This window comes from Meriones unguiculatus, chromosome 8 (genome assembly GCF_030254825.1).
Source record: "Meriones unguiculatus strain TT.TT164.6M chromosome 8, Bangor_MerUng_6.1, whole genome shotgun sequence".
In the NCBI taxonomy this organism is placed as follows: domain Eukaryota; kingdom Metazoa; phylum Chordata; class Mammalia; order Rodentia; family Muridae; genus Meriones; species Meriones unguiculatus.
Genome location: NC_083356.1, coordinates 98569421 through 98588520, shown reverse-complemented (window position 1 = coordinate 98588520; position 19100 = coordinate 98569421). Strand labels below are relative to the sequence as shown.

General features: G+C 46.7%; 1 long non-coding RNA gene across 1 annotated transcript; it reads left to right on the top strand.

Annotated features, from left to right (window-relative positions):
- Nucleotides 1–289: 289 nt before the first annotated feature.
- LOC132655905 (uncharacterized) lies at nt 290–6765 on the top strand. The gene is made up of 3 exons (XR_009593854.1): nt 290–645; nt 5217–5752; nt 5929–6765. It is a non-coding gene; the product is annotated as an uncharacterized LOC132655905 (long non-coding RNA).
- Nucleotides 6766–19100: the final 12335 nt, after the last annotated feature.

Here is a 19100-nt window from a genome sequence, read left to right as displayed (position 1 = left end):
AAGGGAAGCCAGAGGGAGAGTTAGAGCAGCAATTTCTCCTGCCTATAAAAGGACATCTGAGAATTTTGCCCTACACACACATTAATCCACTCATAATGGCCACCTCCCGCTGTCAGCCAACAAAGACCATTTTTAACTCCTGCCGTACTTTGGTTTCTGGAGGCTTCCTTTCGGGAGAGGAGCTGAAATCTATGAGCACATGACATGAGTGAAACATGAAAGACCAAACGCAGAGCCCTGCGCACAAAACTGACTTCCAGAACCAAGCAGCCTTCCCCTGGGACCCCAGTATCGGATCTTCAGGGTTTACTAGAGAAGAGAAAAAGCAGGAATCGTTGCACTGGTCCCAGTCCGACTGACCTTCAATTGGCCTCAGACCAGCATTTCGCAAAGTTTTAAAGATGCTGGAGTTACATCGGGATCTGGTTTAACACGTTAAATTCTCGCTCAGATTTGCAGCGGGGCCTGAGGGACTGCCTTTCCTAGACGACAGAAGGAGAGGCCACACTGTTCATCCACACACTTGGGGAGCAAGAGTCTCAACCTGAGCCATGGTTGGCCTGCCAAGTCTTCTCCTTAGTTTTCAAAGACGGCCATTAAAATTCCAGCCAGGAGGGAGTTTGGAAATGCCCTGCCCTTTGAATGGTGAGCACTAACTGTGTGACCTCAGAAACTCGTTTTCCTTTAAAAGCTGGTTATGAGGACAGAATGAAATAGTGTTTACTGCTGTGCTCTACCATCGTTTGCTCCATCAACACTAACTAATACCATCTGGCTTCCTGCTTTCACCTCATAAATGTGAAGTCACTATGAGGTGAAGAATCCAGCTCGATGTGGCACAGCTTGGCCACAGCCCACACTTAACCAGAAACCTGATCTCCTGAGAACCTGTAGGCCACTCACTTGGTTACATCACAGCCCGTTCCATCGCTAACTGGGAAGCTCACCCCAGCAACCACCCAGCGCCTTCCTTGACCTAGCCTCTGACACCCACAGAGCAGGTGGCTTACACCTCACACCCAAATCCTTTCGCTAGAGCTGGTCCTGACGGGTCAAGCCTTCTTCCACTAATTGTGAAGATTACCCAGATAATTGATATAATTGGGGACACAGAGTATCAGAGTCAAACCAGCCAGAATGGATTAGATCTCCCTGGTACAGTCTGAGATTCCTGCAGTTCTCAAGGGAAAAAAGAGAAAATGTTCCCTCCCTGGGGGAAAATTATGGATGGTCCAGTGAAACTTTTGATATGGTCTACATAAGAGTAACACTAGTCCTGGTGACCTAGTCCCTAAGGACAAAGCTAAATCTAGCCAAAATGTTGGACTCACAGAGCTGAATCTTTTTTTTTTTTTCTGTCACATTTCATAGAATCCCTCAGTAGAGTTTTTAATGTCCACATTTGACTGTGATGTCTCATAGGAGGTCAGAAAGCAGAGCAAATAAAAAAAAATGCTCTCCTGAGGTGCTTTGCAAATGGGCATTAGCCTCAGGCTGTTCAAGGGTGAAGAGTAGCGCAGACTCCTTCCTTTCTCTGCAGCAAAAAAAGAATGAAATGACTTCTTTCTATAGGAGACTGAAATATGAATAACTGAACTGGAAAAATATTAGCTGTCTACTGCTGCTGCATAATACAAAATATATACCACCCTGGCACATGCCCACTGAAAACCTACAGGAACACAAGCGACTGCAGGCAAAGCAGCTCTGCTGCCATGCAGATGATCTTCATTGGCTCAGTCAGAACAGGGCTGTCCATGCAGTTCATTAAAATTGCCAGTGTTAGGACATGCTCCTTCTGCCTAAGACAAACCTTTTTGAACAAGACAGCCCACATTCTTTTAATACAAGTGGGATATTTCTTACATTTCTACATGTATTACAGCCATTTCAACAAGCTTGTAGGTAGAAGACCCAGGAAGGGAAGTAGAGCTGCCTGAGCAAATCACGGAGATTAGGTGGCACTGATACCAACATAAAATTCTATGTTCTGGACAGCTTCAAATTTGGGAATCTGAAAATAAGAATTCTCTGGAGGCTGGTGATGGAACACAAAGCCTTTTCCTTTTAAGTGGCCATTGACATTCTGATCTGAGCTGAAACAAAAAAGGAACCAAAGCAAAAACACGTTTATCCGTTTGTGGGCACGATCTTGGGATGCCTTACCTTCGTGTGAACTTTCAGCCGTGTAAACCTAAATTCCCAAATCAGAGCCACTGACTGTGGGGAATGTGTGTCACCATTGTGTTGGGATCAGATAGTCTCTCGTCCTTTGTTATAGATTCCGTTATATCTCCAATTCCTCATCAGATGTGTTAATGTGTTAATGTTAAAGGGAAAGTGTTAATGTCCTAGTCCCCAAGTCCCTTAGAATGTAACCTTATGGCAGTCACCCATCCCGTGAGTAATCAACAGCTAACATGAGGTCTTACTGAAGTACTGTATACTCTGCTTCCAATACAATTGACCTCATTATTGGAAAGATGGCCTTATGAAGAGTGACACCACACACACAGAGGCCAGCATTTAAAAACAGGGGCAGAGACTGACTAATAAGACTATAAACCAAGGGATTGCTTGCTATCACAGGGGCTAGCAAAGAAACAAGGAACAGTGCTGCCCCAAGAGGAACCTACCCTCTTATCACCGGGACTTTTCATCTCGAGAATGGTAAGGGCACACTTCTGTTTTTTGATGCTTCCCTGTTTTTGTGGTATTTACTTTTTTACAATCTCCCTAGCACTGCCATGTCTGCTTTACAGGAACCACCACATTTCTATTCTTTATGTCAGGTTGAAGCCCTCAGATACGAGAATGAATATGGGAGGCAAGGAAATAAATGAGCTTGAAAATAGAAAACATTTCCAGTTCCAGATAGACTTTAGACAGTGCCAGGATTTTGATGGAGATGTGGCACAATTTTTAAAGCACACACAGAAGACCTTGAGGTCTCCTTGACTGCCTCTCTGGTGCCTGTCAAGCATAAAGCAAAACACATTTGGAAACGGGAAATTTTGCCTGCACCTCCTTAAACTATTCACCATCCTTTGATTCATTCAATGAATATTTATCTTCTGCCCAGGGACAGGACACCAGCATGTTGAGAACTTAAAAATAACTGGTCTTATCTTCCTTTCCCTTTCTGCAAGCATTTACATTCACGGTATCGGTGTCAAAAATCTATCGTTGATTGATTTTGACTGTGTTTCTCTCAGCCTTCCTTATACCAGCTTATGAGCACAAAAGCTAGCAAACTTCTGCTCAGAGTCTTTATGTTTAGTGGTACCTTGGCAATAGTTTATGCTGGAACGTGGCTTTCGCCTGGCATGGCACATTTGAACAACTGCTTTCAGTGTTAAATAAGATCACCTCTGGACCCACCCATCTCATCCCTGGAGTACTGGATGGTGGGACTGAGAGATTTGGCACGTAATGTATCATCAATAGATGGAGCAGTTACACTCCTCTGGTTATAAAACACCCAGAATACCCTTACCTTTGCCCAGATAGCCATAATGGGCCAGGCAGACCATAGCCCACATGGTGTCTGAGGGATGAGCCATCATGAGCCTATGAACCGGGGAAGAGTCCTCTGATTGGAATCAGCACAATAGAGAAGGATTGGATGTTGATCAACAACTAAAACTCAGAAGCACATCAAGCTCCTGATCTCCCTAAATTTAGGCCTCCAGTCTTCTAAGGTTTCCTGTACTGCCTCTGAAAATAGCAGCCTTCTGATAAATGCTGATCACTAGGCAAACGGCCTTTCTCTATACCTCCCTATCATGTCTTTCGGATCAACATTGATGTGAAGCCAGAAGAGAGGCCCTTGTGGAAGCCCTGGTAATTCCAGGCTTCCAATGTGGACAAGAGAAACTGGTAGGTGGCTGCCTCTGTGCAGAATAGTTTCCCAAGAAGAACTGAACAGTGCAGGGCTCTCTCCAGTGACCTCAGTTGGAGTGGTTCATCAAGTGGAGGGAAAATCCTAAGGCTGGTTTGAACAAGCTTTTCCTTAGAGGAGGACAGACCTGGACAGCGCCCTGTGGCAAAAGAACAGACCCAATGAGCTGCTGTCAGGTGCCCACACTCTCATCCATCACTGTGCACTTTTCAACCGGGTTTATAATAATTAGACTCATGGTAAATCTCAGTTTTCTCTAGGAAAAAAAAAAAACAAAAACTTCCAGCTCAGCTTCCAAATCTCTTCTTTGGGAGCCTGGCCACTCAGGGCCCCTCTGTCAGACTCACAGGCCCTGAGGTTGTTTACACAAAACTGGCTTGGGAAGTACACACAGGCTCAGCTAGCCAGGCTGCTTGGAATGCACTGACCCCTGCTGGACACCTCCCTTCTCTCTTGAAAACAGCTGAGCTGAAGCTAGGCTCTCCCTGGAGGTTGATGGAGGCAGGACATTGGCTTCTGTGCTGGGGCCACCTGACTGCCACCCAGACCTCCTCTCCATGGAGAACAGGCTTGCATTCTTGGCCAGGTGAAAAGACAAACACTCTCAAGGTGCAGGCAGGAGTGCCAGGCAGAGCAGCTCTGCATTGAAGGCTGGAACTGGAAACCCGGCTGAAGTTTCTACATTACTGTCACATTTTTTCCCCCTTCTTAAAGATACAGCAGTGAGTCTAGACTTGAAAAGCACCCATCTCAGAGCCTCAAGCTTATCCTGTTTGTTGGGTCTCCCCGGGCGGGGAGCTGCTGCATGACAGGGTCTGAGTTGGCTTGAGGTAAATCCTGGAGGAAGGAAAGGAAACCCTTATATCCTCTGCCCTTTCTACTTCAAACAGCGGTTGCCTTCGGCTGCCTTCTGTAGCTCCTCCTGCTTTCAGGCAGCGCACTGCTATTAACAGGTTGGGATACAGCAATAGATGGAATTGATTGCATCCTGGAGAAACTGAATTTTGAAAGAGAACCTCAGTGTGAGACTTACACTAACATCCAGCGAATTTACCCTATTAGTGTTGTTTTAATCCTCAGACCAGGCTCATGAGGAAGCTACTTCAGGAAGGGCATCTCTCAGTCCATTTAAGTGATAATGTATATACAGGGAAGCTGTCTATAGGCAGTTTCTGTGTGGAGTAAATTTGCTATTGCTGCCATCTTACCCAAGAAATTGCCCTGTGCAGAGAACATCTGCCAGACATGCCCAGCGCTCTCTCTCTCTCTCTCTCTCTCTCTCTCTCTCTCTCTCTCTCTCTCTCCCTGTTTCTAGGAAAGAGGCGCTCTGTGACTGGGCTGCTCTGAGGCTCATCACCATTGCAGATCCTCCCACACCCTGAATCTGCAGTTTGGCATATGTGTCCATACCACCCATCCCATCAGGAGTCACATCCAATGGCCATCATCGCATCCCAGCTTCCCTCCCAGGGAGCTCTGGTAAGGTTAGGGCAAAGGCGAGGGAGGCAGCCGCAGAGGCCAGAAGAGACCCTCCACTCCCCACCCGCCATCTGGCCCTACTCCCATCCTGCCGAGCCCAGCGCTGAGAAGAGAAGGCCTGGCTGGAATGGGTGAGCTCTACTCCTGCATACAGGACAGGAAACAGCCTGCTCAGGCCACCCTTGGATGCCGATCAGCTTCATCTCAGGCAAGAAATACCAACCTCACAGCCCCACCACAACCTTCCCCGGGATCCCTTCCCCTTCTCCACAGTGCTTCAGGCCAGAATTCAGGGAGAGCACTGAAATCTAAGCTCTCATCACCAGATGTTGCCTCCGCTTGCTGCTCTCAACGACCTCTGGCCTGCTAGAGGTAATTACACAGCAGGCTTTGCGGGCTTAGGGATGGGAGGCTGGTTCTGGAAAATACCGAAAAGAATGTGCTATTTCCCTTAAAAGCCTGTTAGGGCGGGAGCCCGCGGCGAGGAGAAAGGTCAGGAAAGTACTACGGTCTACTCGCCCCTGCTCTAACTCGTGGTCTCTCTGCAGCTCTTCATAAAGCCATGTGTGCTGCCTGTCCAGGGTGAAGGGCACCGCTATCAGTGACTCAAAACTGGATGAGAAGTTTCTCCACTGGCCTAGAGCTCTGATTCCCGGATGCGGCCTCCCCGTGGCCTCTAACCTCCATTGGCCTCTTCTGCATATATCCACCTCTCTTCCTAGGCATGCTTCCTCTAGCTCAGTCCCTTGTTCACAGGAGTCACCCAGCCCAGGGATCACCATGTCTGCCGGCCTCACTCTCATCCTGCTTGGCTCCTGCCCTGCCCTACCTGCTCAGGAAGCCTCCCTCCCCGGACATCTCCTTCCCCAAGGACTGTTCTCAGTAGGCCCCCCTGTTCCATGCCATGTAGTTCCCTAAACTGTTGCTTACATTTTTACCTCCTTTCTTTGAAAGGAAGCATTTCATCCACCAAGGAATTCTAATCCTAAGGAGGTCAGGGTGTGGCAGGCGATGGAGCATTTGATCAGATGCTCAAGACTCTAGGCTCGATCCCCAGCACCACAAACCTTGATCGATAGAAACAGACAGGGAGAGGACTCAGTGGGGAACGGCACTTGCCACCAAACCCGACTACTTGAGGTCCATCCCTCGGGCCTACATAGTGTGTGGTGCCATTGTCCGGAAATGCCCTGACGCTGCTGGACACCACACCGGAAGTGCGCTCTTCTGTGCCCGAAGATTCGAGCGCTGTAGGTCTCCAGACGGAAAAGGGTGAAGTTGGGGGTACCAAGATCCGCTTCCCTCAGGAACGTCAGGTTCTGGGCACAGGATGCGGTCCATGCCACAGGATTTTCAGTCCGGTTGGAGATGTCGTAGAGAAAAGATTTCACCGCAGCAAAGAACTATAGCTCTCTCAGATGAACAGCAGATGCCCACGGTGGCCAGGCGAGCGTCTTCGGTCCTGTAGCAACCACCCCGCTGACAGTCAAGTCCCGGGTCCGTGGATGAATTCTTAGGGGAGACGGGGAGCCCTTATTTCCCCAGTGTTACAGCTCAGAACAGAAAAGAAAGTCTCAGAGGATCTTTGGTGAAATAGATGGCGCTTTGTGCTTTATTTCATGTGAAACAGGGACTTATTAACGTTGGGCAGTGGGGAGGGGTTTGGGGTGTGAATTCGTTTCATTGGCTGGGACCAGGGTGCTGTCTGTGCTCTAATTACATGGGGGAAGAGAACAGGTGACAAGCTCACGTGACTGACCCCTGTAACCACGTTGGGGTTATGTCACGTGCTCCTGAGGCAGGCTCGGAAATAGGAAGAGAGCTTTGTGTCACACCTTCCGTTCTCAGGAGGAGATTTTAAATCTCAAGTTGGAGATTTCCAGGGTTTGAACATGCTCCATCTCATTAGTGCCATGTCAGTCCCTCTGATGGACGGCCATGTCCACGAGCCCCGCAGTGGTGTAAGGAGAGAACCTACTCCAGCAAGTTGTCCTCTGACCTACACACACACACACACACCGTCACACTCGTGCGAGTGTGTGTACACGCGCACACAAACATAAAAAAAAAATGAAGAAGACAAAAACGACACAGCCTTGTGCCTCTTTCCTTCTGGAAGAAGGTAGGATGGTCAAAGGTCAGCACTTTGTTATGGTCAAAGCCACAGCTGTGTAAGCTGGCATCTGGTGAAGATCCCCAGGTGACGTCACTTCCCAAATGTCCCTCACTCGGGCCTTCCATAAACATTCTTGGGGCTTCATGCCAGCCAACTCCACTACTGGATAACTCTATGTTTTGGTTGCTCCTCCCCTCCCCCCACCTTAATAAGCAGCTTCTAGCTCTTAAGTTTTAAATTAGCACTGTCTTCTCCAAACCCATAATTCTGTTTATGATCACAGCTTCCATATCGGCACCTTGACAGCAGCGCTTTCCTGGGCACCATGGGGCTTCCAGTGTCATTCCTGTAGAGCCAGGACTGGTGGCTCACGCTCTTAATCCCAGCACTTGGGAGGCAGAGGCGTGGGAGGTGGGGGGATCTCTGTGACTCCGAAGCCAGCCTGTGAGTTCTAGAACTGGCACACAAAATGCAACTACAAGCAGGTGTGCGCAGAAGGTGAGATGGCTGAGATGGCTGGGGTCTGAGCAAGTTCTACAAGTAAGTGTAAAAGGGTGCCAGCCAGAGAGATGGCTAGGCCAACTCAAAGAGCTAAGTGCTCAAACCCGCATTGCATGCCTCTAACAGGACCTCCCTGGGAAAGAGCTGACTCAGCTAAGACATTCGGGTCACGCTGGCTGCCTCCTGCACCCCCAGCCTGCTCCGATAGCCTCTGCATCTGTTTGTTTGTTTGTTTGTCTTATTTTGTTTTTGTGTTAACGGACAAACTAGGAGGACAGAGCCGACGTGGTGAAGAGATGTCACCTTTCTATACCTCTACACATGTCTCAAAGTGCCTGGCACAGGCTTAGGGCTCCGGAGGCAGGTCTCCTTCGGTTCCTGAAGTTTTTCCCTGTAGCTCAGTGGTTCTCAACTCTCCTAACGCTGCAACCCTTTAATACAGCTCCTCCTGTGGTAGTGACCCCCCAGCCGTAAGATTATTTTTGCTATGGTAATTTTGCTACTATTATGAATCCTAATATAAATATCTGATAGGCAGGATATCTAAAATGGGATTTCCAAAGGGGTCATGACCCACAGGTTGAGAAGCACTGCTATAGCCGAATGAGCTAATGGGAGTGAATTTCTCTCCCTGGCCCTCAGTTGACTTCTATTCCCAAATCTATAAATCTGTGCTCTGTAGCTAAGGGAGAGGAGTGGCCTGGTTTCCCTTGTGAGTCTAAGGAAGTGGGATTCTCCCATCACTCCAGACTACAGAAACCTTTGCTTCCTTTTATTTTTGAGCAAAGCAACAGTTTCCTGTATCATTCTAAGGTCTTACCATCCCTTTACGTCAGTATTGATAGACAGAAGACAGTCATCACTGCAAGAAAGCTCAACCAACTCCCTCAGAAGACTGAAGGTCTCCCATGAAGAGGCAGAGCACTAAGGTGTGGTTTTCCATGCCAAGAGAGGCAGAGCCCCTGAGAGCCAGCACTGCCTTTAGTCCAGGTCGCCACATGACTTGTTTAAATACGTGCTCTGCCCTAGCTATTGTAAACTCCACACAAGTTAGAGCCATTTGGGAAGAGCAACTCTCAGCCGAGAAGATTCTTCCATAAGATTTGCCTGTAGAGGCTGGAGAGATGGCTCAGTGGTTAAGAACACTCACTAGCTGCTCTTCCAGAGGTCCTGAGTTCAATTCCCTACAACCACATGGTGGCTCATAACCATCCATAATGTGGTCTGATGCCTTCTTCTGGAAGGGAGATAGCTACACTCATATACATAAATAAATAAAATAAATCTCAAAAAAATTTAAAAAAAGATTTGCCTGTAAGTAAGTCTGTAGGGCTTTTTCTTAATTAGTGATCAGTGTGAGTGGGCCCAACTCACCATTGCTGGTGTCACTCCTGAGCCAGTTGGTTGGTCTTGGGTACTATGAGAGGACAGGTTGAACAAGCCATGAGGAGCAAGCCAGTAAGCAGCACTTCTCCGTGACCTCTGCATTAGTTCCTGCCTTCAGTTCCCACCTTGAACCCCTGCCCTGACTCCAAAACCGTTCGTCTAGGATACCTCACCGCCAGGTGAGGCTGGGCCCTGGGCCTTCGCTGAAGGCTTCATGGGGACAAATAGGAACTGATCCATTGTACCCATAAGTACAATGGGTTGTACTTGTGATTGTGACAAGCTTAGATCTGCTCACATTTATATCTCTGTCCACATACGAAGCATATGAGACCATACCTAGGCTTACGATAAGGAAACCCTAACACACAGGGTTCTCTTCCTTCTCTCCTGCCTGGAATCCTGATTGACCTGAATGCTCAGACAGAAAGTCAGAAGAATTCCTTCATCCCAGGAACTTGCCCAAATAAGCCCAAACCTATAGAGTAATACTGACATATCCTTGACATCTTAATTTGGATGTTTTTTCTCCATAAATATTGATGTCAAGCCTTCGTGCATAGTGGAAGACATGGACTCTAGAGGGCTCTGCCCATGTCTAAGGGAGTAGAAAATAACTAAATGGGAAATACTTATCTTCTTGGTCCTTCTTGCAGAAGAGGTCCTGGTGTTCATACCCTCTGGAGGACACAGCAGTCAAGGAACTGTGGGAACTGAAATGAGGCCTTCCTTAGACAGTCAAATATGCTGACACATGGAGCTTGGATTTCAGAGTCTCCAAAATCAAGAACCTAAATTCTTCCTCTTTGTCAATGACCAGCCTCAGGTATTTTGTTGTAGTGACATAAATGGACTAAAACCCCTGAATATGAATTCATCAATAGATACAAAGGAAAGGTTTTATTTATCAGCTCGGGATATAAACTGTAAGAAATATGGAAAGTATATATTCATAGTATTTAATTTGTTAATTGGTGTTTAAATCATGTATTACATAACAATGTTTAAGAATGTTTTCTAGAATTTTGTTTTTTCAAAACACAGTGTCTCTCTGTAGACTTGGCTGGCCTCAAACTCAGTTCTGCCTGCCTCTGCCTCATGAATTCCTCCCATGGGCCACCATGCCCAGATTTTGTTCAACCCTTAATTCGATTGTCACTTTAGCACAGCGACCATGGTGTGGGTACGATATGTCAGAAACAAAGAAAGACATGCTTGTATCTATCCACGATGTCAGAATTCATTGAGTAACAATAAATCTACAAGGTTTAGAGGGTTCCGTGACTAAATTTTTCATAAATCCTGGCAATGTGGCCGAGGCAAATCCAAATTCCTTATTCCAGTCTAAATTACTAATATTAGCTCTCGTATCACACAGCACACAGCACATATGTATATGTTTGTATACATGTATGTGGACATACATATGCATGGGCTTGGCTTAGAGAGTGAACATAAGAGGCCAACTGCAGGGTTTTGGAAGTTCCAGGATGCTGAGGCAGACCAGTGCTGTGAGGGAGCCACTGGGGGGACTGTCGCTAGAGATGCTGGAGACAGAGTAGAGAGCTGAGCTGCAGAATTCGGCTACAAGGTGAAAGGCCAAACCCAGTCTAGAACAGGGAATAGTGAGTCAGCGCCAAGTCCAGATGAATGAACAGATGGATGGCAAGCAGGTGATTAAGCTGTGTCAGTGGGAGGGGGTCTAACTGAATCGAGGCCTTTGACACGTATCGTGTTGATGGGCACCTGTGCCATTGCAGTGTTAGGTGTCTATCAATTGACAGGGTCCAGGAGAGGGAACCACACCTCTCTGCCTTCAGGTGTATCTGTTGAATTCTTGGGTCTGGTTTTCCTGATATGACTTTACTATGCCCATTTGCCCCCACAGTTTTACTTCTTCCCAATAAATTTACAACATGCCCGCCTTCCAGTCACAGGACAGAGGCATTCATCAGTCTGCACTGGATGTGGTGCCCAATGGGTCCAGCCAGGGGCTGGAGTCATCCTTCTCTTTCAAAAATGGAGTAAAGACCTGCTTGTAAAATGGACTCCCCCAAGGAAATGTACAGCCTGGAAAACCGCTGTTTGATGCAATCTGAAGTAACTTCCAGCAGACACAACCTGATCTCAAAGGCACCTGTGACCGTTACCAAGTCCCCCAGACCACTTCTTCCGTCTTCAGTGGCTTGCCAGACCACACTGTTGACTGCGTGTACAATAACACATGAAGTTTTAACTGCACACCATGTGCTTCCATGGCTGTGTCAGTGGCCACTGATCTCCTATCGTCTGGAAGGGCGACCCTTCATTTTCTAAGTGCTTCCCAGTCCAGATTTAACAGTTGAGGCACCGCTCAGGAATAATTACTAAATTTGTACCAAATCTCTATACCTCTTTAAAACCTTGGTTGTGGGCTAGAGAGGTGGCTCAGTGATTAAGAACTTCCAAAAGGACTCACATGCTGGCTCACACCATCTGGAATTCCAGTTCCAGTGGATCCGACGCCCTCTTCTGACCTCCTCGGGCACTGCACACAGATAATACACAGGCAAATATAGTCAAAATACCCACTCCCATTAAAATAAACACATAAAAATTAAAATCTCAGTTCTCTTAGTCACTGTCCATAAAAATGTAAAACTATAAGTGTGTGAATAATTCCAGGGTAATAATCTTCCCCAAACAGTATTTTGTGGGTTGGTTGTTTTGGACTGTTTTGCTTTGTTGAATTTGTTTGTTTGTTTGTTTGTTTTTTGAGACGGGGTATCATGAAACACAGGCTGGCCTCTGACTCCACACCTTGCCTAGTAACCTAAAACTGCTGATGCCCCCTTTCCCATCTCTCAAGTACTGAGATTACAGGTATGCACCACCATGTATGGTTTTGTTACAAACAAGTGAACAAGCAAACAAAACAATTGGGATGATCTAGAATCCTGAGTAATGTAACTCAGATCCCAAAAGACAAATATTGCATACTTGCTGTTACTGATTGCTTGGGAATCTCACATCATGAACTCTGATTTTCCCATTCCTACCCTGCCCATCCTTCCCCTAAAAAAATAAAGGAAAGAAAAAAAAGAAAGAAAGAAATCCACTCTTTGTTGTCCATATACTCACTGAATAGAGCATGGTAAAATTTCTAGTGGTCAGCCCTGCTAGTCTTTCTCCACCTGCTCCCCTGCCGGAAACCATCAACTGAGGCGAGCCAATCTGCATGGGTGAGGGGCAGGGCCAGCTCTCCCATAAAGGGTATGACCAGTTCTCCATTGAGGGGCAGGGCCAGCTCTCCCATAAAGGGTATGACCAGTTCTCCATTGAGGGGCAGGGCCAGCTCTCCCATAAAGGTTATGACCAGTTCTTCATTGAGGGGTGGGACCAGCTCTTCTGCACCCACGGACATCAACATTGATTCAGACAGCAGCCCAGACTGCTACTCGGGCTTCAGTGATAATATGGGCCACAGACATCAACATGGCTTCTGTCCATAATCAGGACCACTAAACCACTCATGGCCCTCAGCAGCTGTACAGACTCAGGCCTCAACATAGCCTCAGGTGGCACATGTGACACCCAAGGCTGCAAAGCTCCGGGACATCAGCAAGGCATCAGCCAGCAGCACTGACTGCATACATCCACATGCTTGGTTTTTTTTTTTTCTATCTTTTCCACCCTGCATCATATTTGTATGATATTAGCATTTAAGATTTAGGATGTATTCAACAATCTGGATAACCACAGGTTAGGTACGTAGTAAGGGACCAAAGTGGAGGAGAGGGTCTCCCAATGAACAGAAATATAATACAGTGTTATGGAGAGAGAAGAGGGGGATGGAAGAGAAGGGTAAGTGAGAAAATATGGGGAGAAACAACTAACACTCAATGCTATTTGAAAAGCTGAATGGAACCTCCTAGAAGGAGGTAGAAGCTTTCTAAAATATACACATACATGAAAAAAAATCCAAACGGAGTCACCAAATAAGGGAGATAAGGCCTCAAGCAGACATCTTAAGCCACCAGGAATCGGTTACATCTTGCTGAATTGTCAACCGAAGGGGTCCCAGGGAACTCCCCAAACACTGTGGCTTATTGCCAAGGCCATTAGTTGTTCTCCCCAACCTGCTGGTAAGGCCCTATTGCTGAAGACAACACTTACCTTCTGCCATTGAAAAACTGAGTTGGTACCCAAATAGATGCTTCACCCCTCCTGACTAGAGTTCATGGTGCTGGAAAAGATGCATGACACGAAGAGCCAGAGGTAATGGTTAACTCCACGGAAACTGTACAGACGGAAGCCTGATGTACATGTGAATTTACATAAACAGCATACACAGTTCAAGCCAGTCGCAGTCCCAGCCCTGAGGGAGGGAAGTGGATACAGGTCTTTGTCCCACTCCTAACCAAAAAGCTACTGCGGATGATAACCACTGGCAAAGAGAAATCAGCTCACACACTCCAGCACAGGACCCATGTCAGGACTGAAAAAAAAAAAAAAAAACTTGATGGCATCTTCCTGGACTTTTTGCTTCATTCTGCTTGTTTTGCATTTTTGTTTTTGCTAGGACTTTATGTTTCTTACTTTTCATTTTTCTTCCATGTCTTAGGGCCTTTTTTTTTTTTTTTTTGAAAGAGAGAAAAAACATAAAGTTGTGTGTAGAAGTTGGGGAGGGGAAATGATCAAGCTATATCATAAGGAAAAATTTTAATTAAGCAAAACTTTTCTAAAATCACGGAATGACCTAGAATACTACAAACTTCATGAGGATTTAAATAATATCTATATTTATGGCAATGTCTATTTTTATATCTATGTCACCTTCTCTTCTGGGAAAAGCCTTGCCCAGTGTGAAAGTAGGCCCTAGCTTACACTCACTTTCTGAAGTAATTGTCAGCCAAGAGCATTTCCTTTCATCCTCAGTGGTGCTGCCATTTAGACAGCAAACGCCATAGTCACTCATGATGGGCCTCAAGTCCCTGGCTTTCTTGGGTCATGTTTAGCATGTCCTCATGTGAGTCTAGGGCCTCTGCTGTAGCCAGACAGAACTCTAGCTCATTAGCTTGCTCATTAGCTGGAAATGAAGGCAGGGAAGCCAGGCTTGCAGGGTGATACTAAAGTGTTGAAGAAGGGCTGGGGAGATGGTTCAGTTTAAGAGCGCTTCTTTTCCAGAGGGCGAGGGTTCAATTCTCAGCACCCACACGGAGGCTCACTCCAGAGTTCCAGTGGGTCCCATTGCCCCCCTGGACAGTGTATACACATGGTGCACAAATATACATGCAGCAAAACACTCGTGTGCATAAAATAAACAAATCTAAAAATAAAACAATGAGGATTCTGAAAATTAGACTCAGTCAACCCAGCATTTGCTTCAAAGGAAGCATTACTGTAAAACAATTCACGGCTGCTCTAAATCTAACTATAAGAAAAGTAATTGTATTTGAACTGAGAATGGCATACTTAGTTTAAATTAAGTATGCAATTTAATGTTACCAAACATTAGTTATTACTTGTTTTATGCTTGAACGCCTCTTCTTTAAGGCAGAATCTCATCAGATGTCTGAAGATAGGATTTCTGGCGACAGAAAAGGGAGTTTCCTGAGGTGGGGCGTGGTCCTGGGAGAGTAGACACATTCCCACAAAGAAACAAAAACAACAATAACTGTGGGGGTTTGAATAGGAATGGCCCCATAGACTCATGTGTTTGAATGCTAGGCTCATGGAGTGGCACTATTTGGAGGTGTGGCCTTGTTGAAGGAAGTGTGTCACTGTGGGGGTATGCTTTGATATCTCAGATGCTTATACCTAGGCTCAGTGACATACAGTTTTTTTTCCCCTGTTGCCTGCAGATCAAGATGTAGAACTCTCAGCTCCTTCTCCAGCACCATGTCTGCCTGCACGCTGCCGTGCCTCCTGCCATGATGTGCATGGACTCAACCTCCGAAACTGTAAGCCAGCTGCAGTTAAACGTTTTCCTTCATAAGAGGCACTGTGGTCACGTGGTCTCCTCACAGCAACAGAAATCCTACCTCCGACAATAACTTTTTTATTTTATTTAATTAAATTAATTGATGTGTTTTGCGAGACAGGGGCTCATATGTCGAGCCTGACCTCAGCTCACTATTCAGCCAAGATTAGTATTCAAGTCCAGACCATCCTGTGTCCAACTCCCCAGGGCTGTGATTATTAGGATAGGTTGCCACGCTGAGCTTGGTTTATACAGTGCCCCAGGCTGAGCTCAGGAAAAGTTGCTTCTTACACCAACACACCTCTCTGTGTTTTTCCAATCCTGGCCCCAAGAGCATGAGTCAGTGCATCCAAGCCCAGGAAGACAGGGCTTGTCTGTTCCATGCGGTGTGAGGTGCCGCTTTAATTAGAGGTCATTAAGTTAGCCTCTAGCTCTTATGTGACCTGCTGCATGCTCAGCAGTGGCGTGGCAGCTGGCAAGGCATGAAGGCTCCATATGTACAGTGGTACAGTTATATGAAGCCTGCATCCCTGGAGCTGTGCATAAAACGATGAGAAAATGGTCTTGTGCACGGGATGCCTGTTGAGCATCCCTGCTCCTCACCGTGATTCATCCCCTCCAATCACCTGACAACACAGAGAAGATTCTCACAGGGAAGGACCCAGAGACATACCCTGTTGCGTGGGGAGCCTCTACCTTGTTTGCTGTCCATGTTCTCCTCTGAGTCTCCTTAGTGAGGTGGAATGGCAGCTGGCCCTCAAAAACAACTAGGACCCTGAGGTGGTTCCCTGGCTCTACACTACTCTGCTTCTCTGTAAAAGCTAGATATCTTCTAGAAGAAAAGGTAGCCTGCACGCTAATGGCAAAACCCCCAGAGTATGAGCCCAACTGCTGTTCTGTGGTGATAGAAAAGGGGCAAAAAGGAAGAGCATCTCAAGAACCTCTGTGAACTACCTACATCTCCTAGAGACAGCTCTCACATTATTTCTCCTGACAGGCATGTACCATTTCCAGACAGACAGGGCATGAGATGGGGAGAAAAAGATAAAGATGAAGGCTTCACGCAAAAGCCCCATGACCATCCTCATCACTTTCTCTGGTGATCCTCTATGAGGCCTTCTTCCCTTCAGAAGTTTTCCTCCTAGATGAAGCTGAGACTAGTTCCCATGTGCCCAGAAAGATGTGGCTGTGGTTTTTTTTATCACTCTACCTCCCTTCCTACTGACGTCTCTAGGCATGCATGCCTGTCATATCCAGCCTTTCCCTGTGCAATAGTGCCCCTGGCCTTACTGTCAACCCCAACTGCATTAGTCACACTTCCCAGCACTGTGACAAATATACTTTACAGAAACTGTTTACAGCTGGGAAGGTTCATTTTAGCTCACTGTTCCAAAGGCTTTCACCCACCATGGTGGAAAGGGTGTGGTGGGGAAGAGGGCCTCTGTTCTTGTTATCCTGTAATCAAAGGGAGAAGGCCTGTGGGTGTGGGCCAAGACCTATGCAGGCGAGCTAAGTTCCGAGCAGATGGGCTAAGGTCTGTGCAGGTGAGCTAAGGTCTTTGCAGGTGTGCTAAGATCTGAGTAGGCAGGCTTTCTCCTGCCCTAGTCTATTGACTGGTGCTACCCACATTTACACTGGCTCTCCCTCCTTCAGCCCTCAGGAAACCCCTTCACAGCCCTCTGGGAGACGTGCTTTACAAACAGCCTCTTCAGACTCCGATCTTGTTGAGACTTGGCTGATTGCTCAGGCTCCTGGAGGCACAAAGCTGCGCCCTGCCGTGAGGATGCCCTAGGATGTCCTAAGACCCCATTCCAGCCTGTCTGGCATCCGCCACCTCTCACTGCCCTTCCAGGCCAACAGGGAGTACGAAGATACCGCCACAGCCCCGGAGTCCTTTCTGGCCCACCGCGGTCCTGGTGTTCCTGTGGTCATCCAGAGCTTTGCCGCCTCTTTCTCCTCTTCCCTGTCTGATCCTGACTACAGACCAAGGGAAAAGGAGATTTTAACAGATGCTGCTGCTTTATGTTTTAATGACCAGATTACACCTGCTGATTCCCCCAAAAGTCAAACTTCTGGAATGCTTTTTAAGATCCTGCCTTTGAGTGACATTTTTCATTTCACAAAGACCTTTCCTCAAATTTTTATCTTTCCTCTGAATCTGCTGTGGATATTTCGCTAAATTCCTCCGTATAGACTCTGACATTTGATGGAAATTTAAGTTTGAAGTCTCTCCTATTAAATAATTTCCTTTTCCGTCCTTTAAAAATTAATGCATACTTTGAAAACTAATGACATTTATATTGAGTACCTAGACTAATCGGCATCTACAGAGCTCTTCAATGTTATGCAGAAGTCTGCCACCTGGTGGCTGCTTGGGGAATTGCCACTAAGACCTTAGATTTTTTTTTTTCCCCTCCCTATTGGTTTTGGGACTCTTGCTTATTAAATTAAACGAATTCCAATATCATCTTTAAAAAAAATGTATCTCACATCACATCCTTCCCCTCCACAGGTAAAATATATTTCCTGAAAGTTTCAGTAAAGGGATCCTATCCCAAGTGGCCTCAGTGGTGAGTCATAGCAAGGAGCTCATTTGTGTTTTACTCAACCCTGTATTCCCTTTTTTCCCCATTATATTTGAAAGCATGGACTGCATAGAATTCCTCTACCAGAATTTCTGCGGAAGAGATATTAAAATTGAAGGTTTCTGCGGTTCCCTCCAAGACTTAAGGAATGGAATGTTGGGCTGGAGAGATGGCTCAGAGGTTAAGAGTGCTGGCTGCTCTTTCTGAGGTCCTGAGTTCAAGTTCTAGCAACCACAGGGTGGATCACAACCATCTATAATGAGATCTGGCGCCCTCTTCTGGTGTGCAGGTATAAATGTAGGCAGAACACTATACATAATAAAGAAGTCTAAAATTTTTAAAAAATTAAAAAAAAAAAAGAAAAGAAATGGAACGTCTGGGAGCTGGAGCGATGGCCCAAAGGTTAGGACCTCTTCTAGAGGTCCTGAGTTCAATTCCTCCGCCCCCCCAAAAACCACATGTCGGCTCACAACCATCCATAACTGGGATCTGATGCCCTCTTCTGACATGGAGGTGTACATGAAGATAGAGGAATGATACACATAAAATAAACAAATTCTTTAAAAAGAGAGAGAGAAAAGAAAGAAAAAAGAGAAGGAAATGGAATGTCTGAAGAGAGGTCCAAGGTGATTTACCCCTCACATTGGCATTCTAACAATGTTCCACTTCCATCTACCAGGGCCAGAAATTAGAGTCCTGACATGTGAAATGGGTTGGACCTGAGCAGTTGCCCCCTGGACCCTGGAAGGGAGAGAGTCCAAGCCAAGAAGCCGTTTCTCAAAGGTCACTGCAAAACCAAACAGTTGCTGCTTCAACAAGGGGACGCCATGACCAACCATGGTGACCCACTGCCTCTGGCCAAACCCTTCCAACAATAGGTCATCCTTTACCAAGAGACTGACCGCTCTTGAGAGACAATCCTGCCCTACACAGAAAACACAAAAGGCTACTCAGAGCCAGAAGAGCAGGCGCCCCCCCCCCCCCAGGCCACCTCTCACCTCCTACCCATTCTCTGCCCTAGAAACTGCAGTCCTGTCATCATGGGCTAGTGCCCAGACCTATTCAGCGGGGCAGGAGGCCAGCTCCCAGCCTGACTCCCTACTGGCCAGCCATGTGGACCTGTCCTGCATGTCAGTGAGGCACAGCAATCCACACTTAGCTTATCCCCAA